Below are 18400 nucleotides of genomic sequence, written 5' to 3'. Positions count from 1 at the left end.
TGATTTGTTCATCACAAGGTAGCCAACTCATCCCAGAAAACGTTAACTATCACTCCACCGACATTAGGCTACCACACCAATATGGACCTTATCCGCCACAACTTAGCGCATTACCCACTATTAGGCTACTTACATTACAGTTTAACCCATCATCATGCCTACACTACCAACTTCACTCCATCACTTGACTTTACAAAAACTAAGCAAAACAAAAAAATATATACAAAAAAAAAACACGACGTCCTTGAGTCACAATACATCATAGTTATAAGAATCAATCATTTCCGCAAAAAAGTATTATTGATGACCCATCGAGCTGCTATGATTACCTTGGTAGTCAGACAGGATAATACACCAAGCTTCTTGGGAGCCAGACAGGATAATACACCAAGCTTCTTGTAAGCCAGACAGGATAATACACCTAGCTTCTACTCGTGCATTATACACCTGCGATTATACATCTGGGTTATACACCCCTGGGTATATTTGTTAAACACTTGGATAATACACGTGTGTTATACACCTGCAATATACACCGAGGCTATACACCTGGAGTCCCCCCCCCCCCACCGCTGGTGTATTATTAACCATGCCGTGGAACGCCAGAGAACCGGCGATATTGACCCGTGACTTGAAAGCCATTGACTCTCGATCTTTTGAAGTGAAGCAGACCCATAACCGTACATGCCCCTTGACCACTGTTTCTCGCAACAGGAATCGGGTTGCAACCCGTGACGAGGATTCGAACCTGCGTCCGGGAACATCCCAGACACTGCCTTAATCGACTGAGCTACGACAGGGTTAAAATTTGATGCATCACGTTAGTGTGATCTGTGTGTGTTCTTGCAAGAACTTTTCTAAATGTTTCTTGAAGACTTCCACCTATGTTCCGTCAATAAATTATAATATCGATATTTCTGGGAGGATATTGCCGTGGACTTTGGATTTTCAGACAGTGCTCAGAGGTCATTGGGGGATAACCAAAAACCAGTGTGCTTAGGGTCACATCGGGGGCCGACTGATTTATGGTCAAAATCACATAGAGGTGTCAAGGGTTCAACCCGTTCTCGCAAATTTAATAAGTCAATATTGACTTATTAGTTGCGTGCATAGGTGACATACTAAACATAATAGTTTCCCTTGAAAAGCTTCATAGAAAACACCGACTTTACCTAACCTACTTAGTATGTTAAAATAAGCATCTTATTGCTTCGTAATTACAATTGTTACTTAACCTATTATAGGTATAGGTTAGGTAATAATTGTAATTACGAAGCAATAAGATGCTTATCTTAACATACTAAGTAGGTTAGGTAAGGTCGGTGTTTTCTATGAAGCTTTTCAAGGGAAACTATTATGTTAAGTATATCACCTATGCACATATTTAATAAGTCAATATTGACTTATTAAATTTGCGAGAACGGGTTGCGTCACGGCCCTTGTGGATTTGTTTCTTGCAAGAAGTGCCGAATCAACCAGGTTGTAGTAGGCCTGCGGGCCGCTCCAAGCAACAGCCTGGTGGATGAAGTTAATCACAAGTCGAGCCTGGCTTAGGCCGGACTTGGCGAGTAGAAAAACTCCCAGAACCCTTGAACAAATCCACAAGGGCCGTGACGAGGATTCGAACCTGCGTCCAAGAGCATCCCAGACGCTGCCTTAATCGACTGAGCTACGACATGGTCAAAAAAAAGAGTTGAAACCGAAGTTCTACTGAACTTACTGGATCCTGCAGTCTTTCCGAGACACAAACCAGGGTTTAAACAACTCCCCCCTGCACCCGAGCTATGTCCCAGAACCCTCTCCAGGTATGCTTGCAGCTTGACTTATAAATCACAGCCTTCAGTGCAAGACAAAAACCCTTCATTGGAAGTAAAGAAACCCTTCGATGCACTGCAACAGGCCTTCAATGCAATGCAAGAAGCTTTCAATGCTATTACCGCTACTTTCGGTTACCTTTCGATGATTCCGAGGATCATGTTCTCTGCGGCCCGGTCTCTGATACGGCCTCCTCCAGGTCTGGTCAACTAGGCTGTTTGACGCGACTGTTCGCAGCCTGACGTATGAACCACAGTCTGGCTGATCAGGTATCCTTTGAAGGCCAAGAAGGTTGGTTACAATATAAAGATTGTATATTTTATACAGTCAATTCAAAATCGATATATCTATTACAAGATAAATGAAGCAATGCGGCGATTCGAACCACTGAACTGGGTATTGCCAGCCTTGCACCTTACTCCTGCACCACGACACGGTATAAAGATTTTACAAACTGGTTCGAATCCCCGCACTGCTACAATTGATTTTCTCAATGATGTATCCCTTTAGAGTATACGGGCTCGCCATAGCCCATGCTACTGGAACTTTTCGTTCCAGGTAGCGAATCTTAAACAACAATGACTTTAGAGTGATTTCCTTGTGAAAATATTTGTCAACAGTTATACTGGCTTAGTGTTGTCTCCCCATAAATAATTCGCAATTCCGGGCCTCAAAGATTTTTTTTCCCCCTAAAATAAAGCCCGAAAAATTTACCTGTACCCAACCTTCGACGTCCTTGAGGCTATCTTGAGGTTATCTTGAGATGATTTCGGGGCTTAGCGTCCCCGCGGCCCGGTCCTCGACCAGGGCTCCTTTTCGTTACACACATCCCCAGGAAGCAGCTCGTAGCAGCTGTCTAACTCCCAGGTACCTATTTACTGCTAGGTAACAGGGGCATCAGGGTGAAAGAAACATTTTGCCCATTTGTCTCCGCTTCCACCGGGGATCGAACCCGGAACTTCAGGACTTCGACTGCAATGAGGACGAAGATTGGGATGGTCATAGGCCTATATAGACAGAGTTTCGGCACTATACAGCACAGTCAGTGTATGTATACAATACCCCAAAATGTAATGTATATATTACTTAGTAGAAATTAACAAACTAATCATCACAAAAGGATACACCATTACACAATTGTCTTGTTCTAGTAGTCATTTGCAATTTGTTTAACACCGCCGATATTATAGATGGGGAAAAACAGTTTTTTCTGTTTTGAAATCTTAGTTTCAAGTGCAATAAAATTGTATTCCGAAAGTTGTATTTTTGTTAACCTTTTCCTTTTATGAAATTATTGTTGTAAGTAGATTTTTTTTGCAGGGATATTCCAGCGCGGGCCCTAAGCTTCTGGCTGGCCCACTGCGCGGGCCCTAAGCTTCTGGCTGGCCCACTGTGCGGGCCCTAAGCTTCTGGCTGGCCCACTAAGTGTTACTTGTTTCTGTTTTACTTAGGCGGAGTGTGAGTATTTATGACTCGTATCGTCGCTTCAGTAAAATTTTGCCCCATGTGTTTAACAACTTCTTCTGTTGTGTTGAGACTAAGTTAAAATGTTATCGGGGTTGTAAGTGGAGAACACGGTTCGTCGCCTGCCTGTTTCAACACGTAAACACACTACAAAGCCATTTACCACTGACCACCAGATTAAACTTACAACAGGATAATAAAATATTAAGATAACCTAACATATAATGGGATACAGAAACTAAAATATTTGTAATACATTATATTTTTTTTATATATGTTGAGCCTAGAATGGGTCCAATTATTTTTGGTCAATTTAGCAACTGAAAATGGTGGGTGGGTGTTCGACGCATGGAAATGCGGGACCTTAAATAAAATTTGGCTCATTTGACCCACCTTGGCCACAGAGCATATATAGCCTAACACAGCTGATTTACTAATAAACTGATAACACAGCCTGATAATACAGGCTGTTTACTAAGCCTACTGGCATTAAAACAACCCCGAACCTGCCCATACAAAATCTAGTAAATGACTTTCAATTAATAATGGAAATGGTCGTTTAACCCTAATCATCGCCCTTTGCAATTACTCACTACAAAAAAATAGTTAATTGATAGATATGTAGATATATAACCTGCTCAACCGGTGTCCCGCTAAATTAATCCTCACTAATTAAGGGGTTCTGTAGTTCCCGCCTTACTAAAAAAAGGCGGAAAGGTTCCCGCCTTACTAAAAAAAAGGCGGAAAGGTTCCCGCCTTACTAAAAAAAAGGCGGGAAGGTTCCCGCCTTACTAAAAAAAAGGCGGAAAGGTTCCCGCCTTACTAAAAAAAAGGCGGAAAGGTTCCCGCCTTACTAAAAAAAAGGCGGGAAGGTTCCCGCCTTTCCTCCCGTTCCCCTGCACCCCTCCAACTACCAAATGTTTTATTTGTTAAAACCTTCAGAAGACTGATGATGATGCTCTTGGACGCAGGTTCGAATCCTAGTCACGGCCCTTGTGGATTTGTTCACTGATGATGATGATTGGTGTTTTGTCAGCTGACGTGGCGGCCGCTGATTGGCGTCTGTTGCACATTTGAGTTATATTTACAGTAGCTTGTGTATGATAAATGATCCCTTGAACTCACAATGACTTAATTATGACAACGTCTTTCCCATCATTGCAAATATCCCTTTCTTCATTACTTTCACAATCTCCTCGCTTCTATTTGCCACGTGTATGACTTGCGCTTTCACTACCATCACTATCATCATCTTTACAATCATAAACATTAATATCACCACTATAATCATCACTATGACCACTGCAACGTTCACTATCAGCACACTCATTTGTCTGCACGTTCACTGTCAGCACTGTATCCCCGCCCCCCCCCCCGTCTCCATGATCACTATCGCACACAGCGCCAAGACCCAAAAAGAAACCTAATCATTCTATGCAACAAAGTGGTGGTGATCAGACAAGAAAGGGAAGGTTGGTCTCCTTTAATATTTCTGGACTGTCAAAAGCCCTCGACCATTATCCTCTGACGACTTCACTATCCACTTCACTACGACATTCACTATCCACTTCACTACGACATTCACTACCCACTTCACTACCCACTCATCACCTCGCCAGTAGCTCTCAAGATACATTCATATTTCACAGTCACGTTACTCTTGTCACCATATATTTTATCATCACTATCCCCGATCAAATATATAAACCCCGTTATTATTCACTGCCCTTAATATAAGGGGGGGGGGGGGTTCTTTTCATCAGGCTATGTCACTATCAACCTCACTGACCCTTCACTGTCGCCACCACGAGCCTCACTATCAAACCAGTGCTCAAACATGCCACTGACACAGCTGGACTCTATAAACATCCCTGTTACACTCAGAACTTGCTACTAACAGCCCAATTACACCTGATGTACTCCACGAACTACGCAAGCTGGTCACACGACGCTCGTTAACCACGCCACATACGCTCCGCTCCTCACCTTGAGAAAGTGGAAACCAAAAACTATATCTTTCTTTATTTATGTGGAGTTACACCACAGATTTCTTTGTGTATCTTATTCAATCTTGTATTTGTTAGCAGTGTTACGAGGGAGGGGGAAATCTCCAAGCCATTATAACTATATTTGGAAGGGGTTCAGGATAAGGATTTGAGATGGGACGGGGGAGGGGGGAGGGGAAGGAATGGTGCCTAACCATTTGGACGGTCGGGGATTGAACGCCGACCTGTATGACGCGAGACCGTCCCTCTACCGTCCAGTCCATGTGATTGGGGGAAGTAACATTACGAATTGATGACTATTTAGAGAAATTGTGGAACAGGTAGAAGACAAGAAGAGAAGCAGAGAGATCACGGGACAGAGAGAGAGGGAGGCAAAGACAGGGAGAACCAGAAAATAAAGGAGAGAGGCTAGCAAGAGGCAGAGAAAAAAGAAGGGAAGTTAGAAAGAGACAGAGAGCACAGACGAGAGGGGAGAATGAGGGTAAGCAGGAGAGAGTGAGGGGACGTAGAGGAAGACGAGGGGAGAGTGAGGGAAGTAGGGGAGAGAGGGTCACGAGGGGGTTGTCAAGTGGGGAGTATATACAAGAGGGTCAATTCAACACTAATGACAGCCTCCCGTGACGCCGCCCCCCACCCCCCAACCTTTCATCACAATGTTTTTGAACGAATAAATCCACGTCATAATGCAATTACCGGATTAGGAGGATTAGCGATTAACGCCCCGTGCAACTGAGCGAGATGATCATGATGGGTATGGAGAGTAGGAGAGAGGAGAGAAACGGAAAGAGGGAAGTAGGGAGGAGCAGTAAATGAGAACATCCACCCTTGGTCTCTCTCTCTCTCTCATCTTGCTACTCAACACCTTCCCACTTGGTTCCTCACCTCTACCCCTGCTGCACCACCCATCCCTTCTATCCCTATCCCAATGCTTTCCTCGGCTGCGACTTGTTAATGATCCACAACACACCAAAACTGATTCACATTTGCATGTCCCTAATATGTTATATTATATATATATATATATATATATATATATATATATATATATATATATATATATATATATATATATATATTAGTAGATTTTGGTAGCGGTCTTTGCTGTAAGCATATAACATTGAATGTGACTGATAAGGGCGAGATCAATTCAAAATCACCCACAGCGTCTCAGCTGAGTGGACTGCGCTCGGGGATCGTATTCCCGGATTTGATTCCTGGCTGAGACAGAAACAAATGGGCAGAGTTTCTACCCTTATGCTCCTGTTCACCTAGCAGTAAACAGGTACCTGGGAGATACACAGTTGCTACGGGCTGCTTCCTGGAGATGTGTGTGTGCGCGCGTTTTAGAGAGAAATATATGTAGTAGTAGGCATAATAAAGGAAAAATAGATTGGTTAGAAAGGTGGGGTCCAAGAGCTAAATAGCGCGATTCTGCAGGCACATATAGTTAATACACCGGTAAGGGAGAGAGAGAGAGAATTTAAATCGTTGAAATAAAAGAAAAAAAAAATCCTTTAATGAACTAAATTACATAAAAATGTCAGTATGAATTGGGTGAATTTTCCGGAAATGCCAAAATTAATCAGATAAATTATTCTTAAATGGCAGAATTTTTAAATGGAAGAAATGCCATTTACAATGATGACATTAATAATTGCATAACTACTCAGAACATGTTCCATTTAATGTGGTATATTAACCTAAGTAATCACAATATTTAAAAGTATAAACTCTTTTGGAAATAACTAATAACTCCTTGATTTAAATATAAATAAATACAGTATATATATATATATATATATATATATATATATATATATATATATATATATATATATATATATATATATATATATATATATATATCCTGTAAATGCATCACTGACAGCTGTACAAATGATCAAAATTGGCAAGAAATTCACATAAAATTCACAGCAATATTCAATAAATATATCTCCCCCAATAGTTCTTAAAAAAACTACTCCAGACTTTATCATTAAATAAAAAAAAATGTTTTAAAATGTTATCTTTAAAATTTAAGTCCTATTCATCAAATACTCTTAAAAAAGGATATGTAAACCGATAGGTGTATCCCGTTTTTCAGTGTATATATACACAAAGGGTTTACTTTAGTCCTGGACTGTGTCTAGGACTAAATTATACCTGCTGGTTGGTCAATAGGTTAGTTATTATGTTGGTGTTAATGGTCTTAATAGCCCTCCCGCAGTTAATAGTCACTAGCACAGAACAAAAACGAAACAGGCCAACATGGACGTGAATTTTGTAACTATGATTATTAAATGTTAATCTACTAAAAAAAAAAAAATCTGCACTGTTCTCCAGGAGTTACTAGACTCTTAAGAGTACAGCAAAAACACATACCAACACCCAAAGGAGCTTCAGCCCAACAAGGAATATAACTGAAGGCAGCAAAACTTTCTCAAAACTAGTTCTTGCAAAGTCCCCCTCTCCCTCCCCTCCCCCCCCCCACACATCCTTTTGAGAACAAAGGCCACCAGAATTAAACATACAAAATCCCCAGAATTAATAAAAACAGAATTAGTAACACACACAGTATAATCAGATACCCACAAACTTGTTAAACATTTCCCTAATTATCAAAAACAGCCCCCAACCCCACAGTTTTTAACTCCCTTAATTAGCAAGCCTGTCAGTCCAAATTTAACATGAAGGCTCGAGAAGGTTAAAATGCTTTTGCCTGAAGCCAAACAGCAGGTGTTACGGCTCTCGCTAATAAGATTAATGATAAAAAAATGGAAGCCCACTGGTGCAACTTGGAACAGCACAAGGTGACGACGACCCCTTACCAGCACGCTTCAACCATTGCTAAGGGTTAATATATATTATTGGTTACCATTTTCTTGTATTGAATAAAATTAGTCCCTCCCACTTTTTTGAGGGGAGGGGGGGGGGGGGTAAACGTTTCACAATCTCTTTATTTGTTACCCTTTTCCACTTTTATCCTCCTTTCCATTATTCTCTCTTTCTCTTTTTTCTAACTCTTTCGGAATTTAACATTGTATTGTAAATAGCCTTCACATTTACCAGAGAGAGAGAGAGAGAGAGAGAGAGAGAGAGAGAGAGAGAGAGAGAGAGAGAGAGAGAGAGAGAGAGAGAGAGAGAGAGAGAGAGAGAGAGAGAGAGAGTGAGAGAAAGAGAAAGAAAAAGAGAAAGAAAGAGAGAACGAGAGAGAGAACGAGAGAGAGAACGAGAGAGAGAACGAGAGAGAGAGAGAGAGAGAGAGAGAGAGAGAGAGAGAGAGAGAGAGAGAGAGAGAGAGAGAGAGAGAGAGAGAGAGAGAAGAGAATGACATCTGACATCATAATGGTAAGTAAATGATGCTGATAATAAAATACAATATTAAAATTTGAAAATAAACATGTCAAAATACTATTTATAAAAAATAAACTAGTTTTAAAAAACATTAAACCCGAGATATTGAATTGGATTCATAACCAGTAAAACTTAAAATTATGCCAGATGAGGCCCACCACCTCGACAGAAATGGGAATCCATAGCTCACCAGAACGCACCAATTCCAAAATTAAATTACAGGAGCATATTTGATGTCATCGACACTCACTGACATATTCGTGAGTCAACAACGCACGCTACTTGTTAGTGACACACGTGCCAGGAACTAATGCGCGACCCACACGTGCCAGGAACTAATGCACGTCCCACACTACTCCTATTTAATCATGCAAGTCGGCATGTCACAAAATATTCAACATGTGAGGAGCACTAATAGCTTAAGATTTGGTGAGGAGGGGGACGTCAGATGCTATTTTTGGGAGAGTCCTTTTCAAATTTGTTTCCCGCTTCTCCCTTTTCCTATTCCACTTTTTTTTCCCCGTATGTGTTATCCATTCCCTTTCTTCTTTCTCCCCTGACTTAATTTTTATTTATTTTGATTCTCTACTCTGTCTTCTTCATTCTATTTCTGTTCTTCATTCATCTTCTCGACTACACCAATCCTCTTAAAAGCCCAATATCTCCGTTTCCATTAACTCCCAATTTAATTCTTCTCCCCCTCTCTCTCTCTTCTTATAATTCCCCTCCATATTTTTCTGAATTTTCTCCCTCAAATTTTCCCGTCATTTTTCCCAATAATAATCTTTAGCATCAACTAAAACTTTTCCCCTACCCCTTCCCTTTTACATCTCCTACCCCCCTTTCTTTCTACACTGCCCCCGACCTCTTTCCTTCCCCATATTCCCCTACCCCCCCCCCTTCCCTCTCGCACCATCACCGCCACACCCGGAAAAGCCTTGCTCTAACTTCCTAGAATTTAGCCCTCCCCCCTCCATTCCCCTGACCACATATTTGTACAGGTGTGTACCACCCGCCACACCTGTCAAAGTGATGCTATAAAGGAAACACATGCACAAACCTTAACCCCCGATTACTTACACACACACACACACACACACACACACACACACACACACACACACACACACACACACACACACACACACACACACACACACACACACATAGGAATCAATATAGGAAGAGGCCAAACCCATGAACACATCAGCAATACATATAAGCAAGAAACAACTTACACGGCAGTGAGAAGCAGGAAGAAATTTTGAGAATATCTGATCCTAAAAAAAAAAGCCCTTTGACAGAGATCTACATAAAAGGCTGTTTTGGAAACGCTCCAAATCCCTTGGGAGAGTTTTGAGTTTGGAAACCCAAAACCCTACAACCCTCCACTGAATGACAGAAGACCCAGACGGGACACACAACAGAGACAACAAGGTCACTATTACTATACTAGAATTAGCAGCTTCTGTCACTTGCAGGAATGGATCCCAACTATTAATCATGGGAAACTTACACCATAGCAATATAAACTGGAATACCAAAATTATGGTGAGTATTAATTCGGAGAAAGATACAAGGAGGACAAGGACAGCCATTTTGAAGTGAGAGAAAGTAGGACAAGAGGACACAGTGAATGGTGAAAACGTAAATGAATCCTTCTTGATGGGATTCTGGGAGTACTTCTTCTCCCCAAGCCCGGTCGAGGCTAGGCTTGACTTGTGTGAGCTTGGTCCAACAGGCTGTTGCTCGGAGCGGTCTGCAGGCCCACATATCCACTACAGCCTAGTTGGTCAGGCACTTCTTGAAGAAAACTATCAAGTTTTCTCTTTAAGATGCCCACGGTTGTTCCAGCAGTATTTCTTATACTCGCTAGGAGGATGTTGAACAACTGTGGTCAAAGAAATGTAAGGAAATACCCGTACCTTGTATAGGTGGTTGACAAGTAGACTCCACTGAAGGAATCACGTGTGGAAGCTACCTCCATCACCAACTTTAAGGTCAGATTCCACAAAGTATTCTAACGTCATAACTGTTGACGTACCCTGGCTTTGCGCCCTGGTGAGGCCACTCCAGGCCAGGCCGACACCAGAGCGCAACTCTATAGTCTCCTGAGACTGATGGATGCCTACTACTACTACTACAGCAGGTTGTACCCAACAGGTACAATAAGGCTATTAGCCGGGGCATAACTACCCTCACGTCCCATAGCCACTGATGGGTAAGCGCACACACAGCGTAACGATTTATAAACTCTGGAAAATCATGAAGTAAAACAAATCAAAACTAAGTTTTGGAAGCCGCCACACTCTATAGCTTCAAGAGTAAATGCAACATTGCACTTCAACGCCGAGAAATACCTTATTAAAAAAAAAGCATCAAGTAAAAAAAAAAAGTTAGATCTGTGTCTCTGTAGAATGAGTGTTGAGACTGATATGCAAAGTCTACATGTAGCTACGTTATCAATCAACTGATGACAGCTTGCAAATCTGCCTCGCTGTTTCAAGAAAGAGCTAATGAGACGCGTAATCATCACTCACTCGTGCAAATAATTGCCACAGGGGAACAGAAAGCATGTGAATGAAATATACGCAACAGTATTCATCATAAATTGTTAAGTTTACATCACAGGCTGAGTCGACAATGTAAGATGCTCCCTTAAGACCTAGTTTGTTGTTGCTGTTGTTTAAGATTTGTTACCTGGAACAAAAAAGTTCCAAGTAGCACGGGCTATGGTGAGCCCGTATAAAAAGACCTAGTATTCCCCGCTAGGAGCGTGGCCTGGTCCATTAACAGCCCGTCTTAAGCCTTCTTGAAGCAACTAACACTGCAACACACATTCGTTAATAAATTAACAGCGAATACACAATATTAATATTATATATTATATATTATATTATATATATATTATATATATATATATATATATATATATATATATATATATATATATATATATATATATATATATATATGTCGTACCTAGTAGCCAGAACGCACTTCTCAGCCTACTATGCAAGGCCCGATTTGTCTAATAAGCCAAGTTTTCATGAAATAATTGTTTTTCGACTACCTAACCTACCTAACCTAACCTAACCTAACTTTTTCGGCTACCTAACCGAACCTAACCTAACCTATAGAGATAGGTTAGGTTAGGTAGGGTTGGTTAGGTTCGGTCATATATCTACGTTAATATTAATTCCAATAACAAAAAATTGACCTCATACATAATGAAATGGGTACCTTTATCATTTCATAAGAAAAAAATTAGAGAAAATATATTAATTCAGGAAAACTTGGCTTATTAGGCAAATCGGGCCTTGCATAGTAGGCTGAGAAGTGCGTTCTGGCTACTAGGTACGACATATATATATATATATATATATATATATATATATATATATATATATATATATATATATATATATATATATATATATATATATATATATCCACAAACAGCAAAATCCCACCGAAATTTTAAACCCTTTACAGCACTTGGCAGTATGGCGAAGAGCGAGAACGAATTCACCAGAATTAGCGCACCCTAAACTGACTATTTTATACTCGCCAGCTACTTCGAATTTCATCCCCCCACAGAAAATGCTGCAACAATTTCCGGGGCTGAAAATCTGTCCTCAAAACTATGGACATAGAGTTCCAATAATATATGTTTCAAGCGATTAAAATACAAATTATTATTATTACTTCCAATATCCATGCATTTAGTATTATTATTTATATTACAGCTCCTACTTTTGTCGAAATTATATTTGTACCTTCTGTACAACGACAAAATTTTGGTTACAATTGTGCAAGCAACATAGGCTGTATAAATTTGTATTTCTTGTCAGTTACATCTTTCTATTATTTTTGTAATTTTTGTGCTTTCAGGATCAAGCTCTAGCTCTTGGACCCCGCTTTTCTAGCCGTTAGTTTATTGTAATTCCTCCTGACCTCTCACATGGAAGAGTGCTGTAAATACTATCCTGTACAACCCATCCTCCTGAAATGATAGCCTATCTTGTATAACCATACCTCCTGAAATGATAGCCTATCTTGTACAACCATACCTCCTGAAATGATAGCCTATCTTGTATAACCATACCTCCTGAAATGATAGCCTATCTTGTATAACCATACCTCCTGAAATGATAGCCTATCTTGTATAACCATACCTCCTGAAATGATAGCCTATCTTGTACAACCATACCTCCTGAAATGCTAACACTCACAGCAACTTTTTAGTCTATAATAAATATGTAGTGATGGACCACCAGAAGGTTCATTTTTGGAGCTTTTAATTTTATAGTCCGGGAAAAACAAACTTAAAACTTCCCTAGGCCTAATATAGCATATATATATATATATATATATATATATATATATATATATATATATATATATATATATATATATATACGTACTATATTAGGCCTAGGATTGCTAAAGGCCTACGTTCTATAATTTATGTTGCGGTTAAAAAAAAAAGTTGCCCCATTTGGCCAAATTTAATAAATAATACAAAGCGTCAACTTTCCAGTGGTCATCACTACAAATTGGTACCGTCCAATGGTTACAATGGGTATACAGTAGTTACAATAGGTATAGTAGGTATACAGTAGTTACAATAGGTACTACCATTTTAGGGGGAAGAACAGAGTTGCAATTAAAATTTGTTTACTTATTATAAACCAATATTAGCCATCATACTTATAAATGATGTATACAATTATGAGGAGTAGTTTGCAACAGCCGACGACGCAATGACGGTCAGTGTACAACATTTTAGCCTAGAACTTGTATGAGATAACACACAGAACTTGTATGAGATAACACACAGAACTTGTATGAGATAACACATAACAACTAGTATGAGATAACACATACAACTTGTATGAGATAACACATTTGTGTTAATGTACAGTATAACGAAACCTTCCTCTCCCCAACAAACAATTTGCGTGTCTGCCTGGCTGCTTGTATGCATATATGTACATATGTATGTATGTGTATGTGTGTGCATGTATGCATATACACACATGCGCGGGTGTGTGTGTGTATCCTCGAGTTTTAACCGTTGTTTAACCATCTAGTTAACAGGGCGTCGCATTCATTAAGCCAAGTCCCTCGCCGGTGACGCGTGTTGGGACGCCGCCCATACAACAACCCCCCCCCCCCCCCCACAACCCCCACCTCTTCATTTATCCCCCAATCGATTCCCACCATACAAGCATCAGCCGCTGATTTATTGTTTAAAAACCTGGGAAAATAAATGAGCCGAATACTGTCAATGGGAATATGAGGGGAGTAGGTGTGGGTAGAGCAAGGCATGTGAGGGGAGAGAGAGAGAGAGAGAGAGAGAGAGAGAGAGAGAGAGAGAGAGAGAGAGAGAGAGAGAGAGAGAGAGAGAGAGAGAGAGAGAGAGAGAGAGAGAAAGAAAGAGAAAGAAAGAGAGAGAGAGAGAGAGAGAAAGAAAGAGAAAGAGAGAAAGAAAGAGAGAGAAAGAAAGAGAGAGAGAAAGAGAGAAAGAAAGAGAGAAAGAGAGAAAGAGAGAAAGAGGATAGAGGATAGAGGATGTGTGTGTGTGTGTGGTAAAACAGGTAAGTAACATACACAGGCTAAAGGAGCTGAACCTCACATCCCTGGAAAACAGAAGAGTAAGGGGAGACATGATAACCACCTACAAAATTCTCAGGGGAATTGATAGGGTGGACAAAGACAAACTCTTTATCACAGGTGGAACACGAACCAAGGGGACACAGGTGGAAACTTAGTACCCAAATGAGCCACAGAGACGTTAGAAAGCAGTTTTTTCAGTGTCAGAGTAGTTAACAGATGGAATGCATTAGGAAGTGATGTGGTGGAGGCTGACTCCATACACAGTTTCAACTGTAGATATGATAGATCCCAGTAAGCTCAGGAACCTGTACACCTGTTGATTGACGGTTGAGGTGGGACCAAGGAGCCAGAGCTCAGCCCCCGCAAGCACAACTAGGTGAGAACACACACACGGAGCAGGGGAGGGAGGGGGGGGGGAGGGGTAAGAACCCACATGCAAAACCTCTTGATAATTTTTCGCCTTACTTCATCACGTGACGTCATCAGTGAATCATGGCGCCGCTGCACATTGGCCGCGTCCGGTTCCCTGTCCTGAGCCCAGGTTTCGGCTTCCCTTCTCAAACCGTCCCGGCGTTTCAGGTGTCAAGACAAGGGGGTGTGTCCGATTTTTTTGGCTATGGCATCACCTCGATGTTGCCCAATACACCAGTACAGCCAAACGCAAGCACAACGCTTTTAAATATAAAAGAAAGAGCCTGTTCCTAGCCTCTTGCCAAGGTCAACCAAGGTTTCGGAACTCAGGCCAAGCTCCTAAAAAAACAACTTTGGTGTCATGACGGTTGGAAAATACGCGGAAACGAACACAATAAAACATGATGCAATTCATCACCACTCAGTCAAAGTGACGTTTGGGAGAGGTGAAGTATATATATATACAAACTTATTGTAATATATATACTTACATGTATTGTAATGTATATAATTATTGTAAACATATAATAAAGCCTGTGTGTACCTATACAGCTCGCGTGCATAACCTTCACGATAATTCATCCAATCTGCATTAGAAATTAAACCTTTGCTGGGTTTAGCAAGTGAAGCGTTACCAAGTAGTCGTTAATGGTTTAACTAACCCCCTCCCCCTCCCCGTGTCTCGTTAGGTTAGGTGTATCAATATACGGTCAACGTGGCTGTGAGGAAAGGTAGGATGAGATGTGGAAAGGGATTTAACCATCGTGGGGGGAACAGGTGGAGTCTTAGGGGTTAATTTGTTAGATGTTCCTCCCTCCCTCGCTCTCCCTCCCTCCCACAACTATGCTCCCTCCCACAACCTTCCTCCCTCCCACAACCCTCCTCCTTCCCTCATGCCTCACTACCTCAGCTCCTCTGCTCTGTTGTGCAGCCCGTCACACAGACGCCCCTCGCCTGCTTATGTAACTTGCTTCGACTGAATACCCTACATCACCATCCCCCCAACCAACTCCCTCCCCATATCTCTCTCTCTCTCTCTCTCTCTCTCTCTCTCTCTCTCTCTCTCTCTCTCTCTCTCTCTCTCTCTCTCTCCTACTCTATTCGCCACCTTTTACGTTGTTCTTCATTCCATATTTGCTTCCTCTCTTTCATGTTCTTTCTTATTTTCCTGAGCGTTTTCATTCATTACTAACTCTCCCTTTTGTTGATTGTAACCCTCATTAACCATTAATTTAGGGTTAAGTCTTCAAACTACTGCGCAACTCCGAGATAGGAAGGGTTAAAGTGAGAGGTGGAGGAGCGAGGCTCGCGGCTTATCAGTACCAGATTGGCCAATCCCAAGGAGATGTATCCATCTTAGTCTGTCTCCTATCCTTCAGACTTTCCATGCCAGCACGCAATCCACAGAGGGACGGGAGTTCCTGGGAAGGCAGGACTGTTGTACACTGGTCTCCTCTAGTTCATATAGTTGATTGGTTGGGCTGGACGGTAGAGCGACGGTCTCGCTTCATGCAGGTCGGCGTTCAATCCCCGACCGTCCAAGTGGATGGGCACCATTCCTTTTCCCCGTCCCATCCCTTAAATCCTTATCTTGACCCCCTTTCCCAGTGCTATAGTCGTAATGGCTTGGCGCTTTCCCTTGATAATTCCTTCCCTCCCTACCTCCCTGTGTCCCCCTTCCATGGGGGTGGAGGGGGGGGGGGGTGGAGAGAGAAGGGAGTGTGAGCATAAGGGAAGCGTGGGTGTATGTAAAGGAGTGTTAACAATGGGGGAACTTTACGGGCTCACCATAGCCCGTGCTACATGGACACTTCGTTCTGAGTAGCTAAATCTGAAACAACAACAAATGGGGAACTTAAAGTGAGGTGAGTGTAGGAGTAGCGGGGGAAGTGTACCGGTAGAAGGATGGAGGGGGGGGAGGGAGGGAGGGGACGTGTGATGATGTTTCATTTGTGATGGAAATGAGGGAGGGAGGGAGCATGACGAGCACAGGGGGGGGGGGGGTGAGGGGGGAAGGCGAGGCAGGTGAGCACACTACATTATCAGAGATAACAGGGTGGTCAATAACCAGGTCAGGATCGATCAATACCAGACCATTACCCCTCCGAGTGGCGCGGACCTTAGACATCGTCCTGAGGGAGATGGGAGGGAGGGAGGGGAGAAGGAACAGCAGAAAGGGAAGGGGGGAAGGAGAGGAGTAGGAGGAAGTAATGGAGGGAAGGAGAGAAAGGAGGAGGAGGAGGAGGAGGAGGAGAGAGGAGATGGATTATAATGACTGGTTGTGATAAATGCTTCACCTCCACCCCCTCACAGCCCCCAACCTGCACGCACACGCACGCACGCACGCACGCGCACACACACACACACACACACACACACACACACACACACACACACACACACACACACACACACACACAGTGTCAGAGTAGTAAACGGATGGAATGCATTAGGCAGTGATGTGGTGGAGGCTGACTCCATACACAGTTATAAATGTAGATATGATAGAGCCCAGTAGGCTCAGGAATCTGTACACCTGTTGATTGACGGTTGAGAGGCGGGACCAAAGAGCCAGAGCTCAACCCCCGCAAGCACAAATAGGTGAGTACAAATAGGTGAGTAAACACACACAGCCAAAACTCAACACCCGCAAGCACAAATAGCTGAGTACACACCATTGGTCAGTAAAGGATAACTGAGAGCATATCTTCAGTCTCTGTTTCTAGTCTTATTCTTTCTACTTCGCTTTCTCCCCTTCACCTTCTCTCTCTCTCTACACACCTCGCCCGTTACATAGCCTCTCACTCCAAGTCATGACACCAACGTAAAACTATATTTAACTTCTTTTCTGAGCAAGTTTTGAAGTTGTAAATTAAGATTGAGGAACTAATTCAACACTAGCCTCAGGATATATAATTACTTTGACAGTGTTTGTAGACTAATTAAAACAAAACAAAAAACTCGCTTTTCAGGGAAAACAACATTTAAATTAAGAATATTTTGCCAAATATTAATATGACAGATTATTTTCTTGTATCAAAGTAATGTAAGATATTATTCACCCGACTTAATATTTAAGGTTAAAGGAAAAGTCATCTCCCCCCCCCCTTTTCTTAGCCTTAAAGCAGTCAAAGGTCTACGAAATACAATTAATAATAATTATAATAATAATTATAATTATTATTAATAAAATGAACAAATCCACAAGGGCCGTGACGAGGATTCGAACCTGCGTCCGGGAGCATCCCAGACACTGCCTTAATCGACTGAGCTACGACAGGGCAAAAGGGTTGAAACCGAAGTTCTACTGAACTTACTGGATCAGTAGAACTTCGGTTTCAACCCTTTTACCCTGTCGTAGCTCAGTCGATTAAGGCAGTGTCTGGGATGCTCCCGGACGCAGGTTCGAATCCTCGTCACGGCCCTTGTGGATTTGTTCATTTGATGCATCACGTTAGTGTGATCTCTGTGTGTGATTATTAATTAATTTTTAACACAGCAGGTCACTTTATTGCTACAGTTGATCAAATGAAGGAAAAATTTACTTGCCGACTGTTCAACTTAATTTACACTGTATTTTAAAACGTTCTTTCTGTAAATATTAGAAAGTCGTTGACCAGACCACACACTAGAAGGTGAAGGGACGACGACGTTTTGGTCTGTCCTGGACCATTCTCAAGTCGAATGATTCACAATCGACTTGAGAATGGTCCAGGACGGACCGAAAC

At 41.8% G+C, this 18400-nt stretch overlaps 1 protein-coding gene across 3 annotated transcripts in view; it reads right to left on the bottom strand.

The window, feature by feature from the left end:
• Positions 1-18400, bottom strand: part of LOC123755620 (uncharacterized) — a 147147-nt gene that overhangs the window by 106082 nt on the left and 22665 nt on the right. Inside the window, exon 1 of one of the 3 annotated variants that reach the window (XM_069300303.1) lies at positions 1954-2139. The exons of the other annotated variants lie outside the window; for them this stretch is intronic. The gene's annotated coding sequence lies outside the window, so the exon portion shown is untranslated. Of the gene's footprint in view, positions 1-1953; positions 2140-18400 lie in introns of those variants that run through there. 3 annotated transcript variants of the gene reach the window in all.

Source organism: Procambarus clarkii, chromosome 43 (genome assembly GCF_040958095.1).
Source record: "Procambarus clarkii isolate CNS0578487 chromosome 43, FALCON_Pclarkii_2.0, whole genome shotgun sequence".
Classification (NCBI taxonomy): domain Eukaryota; kingdom Metazoa; phylum Arthropoda; class Malacostraca; order Decapoda; family Cambaridae; genus Procambarus; species Procambarus clarkii.
The sequence above is the reverse complement of the archived record's forward strand: the minus strand, read 5'-3'. Positions and strand labels throughout refer to the sequence as shown.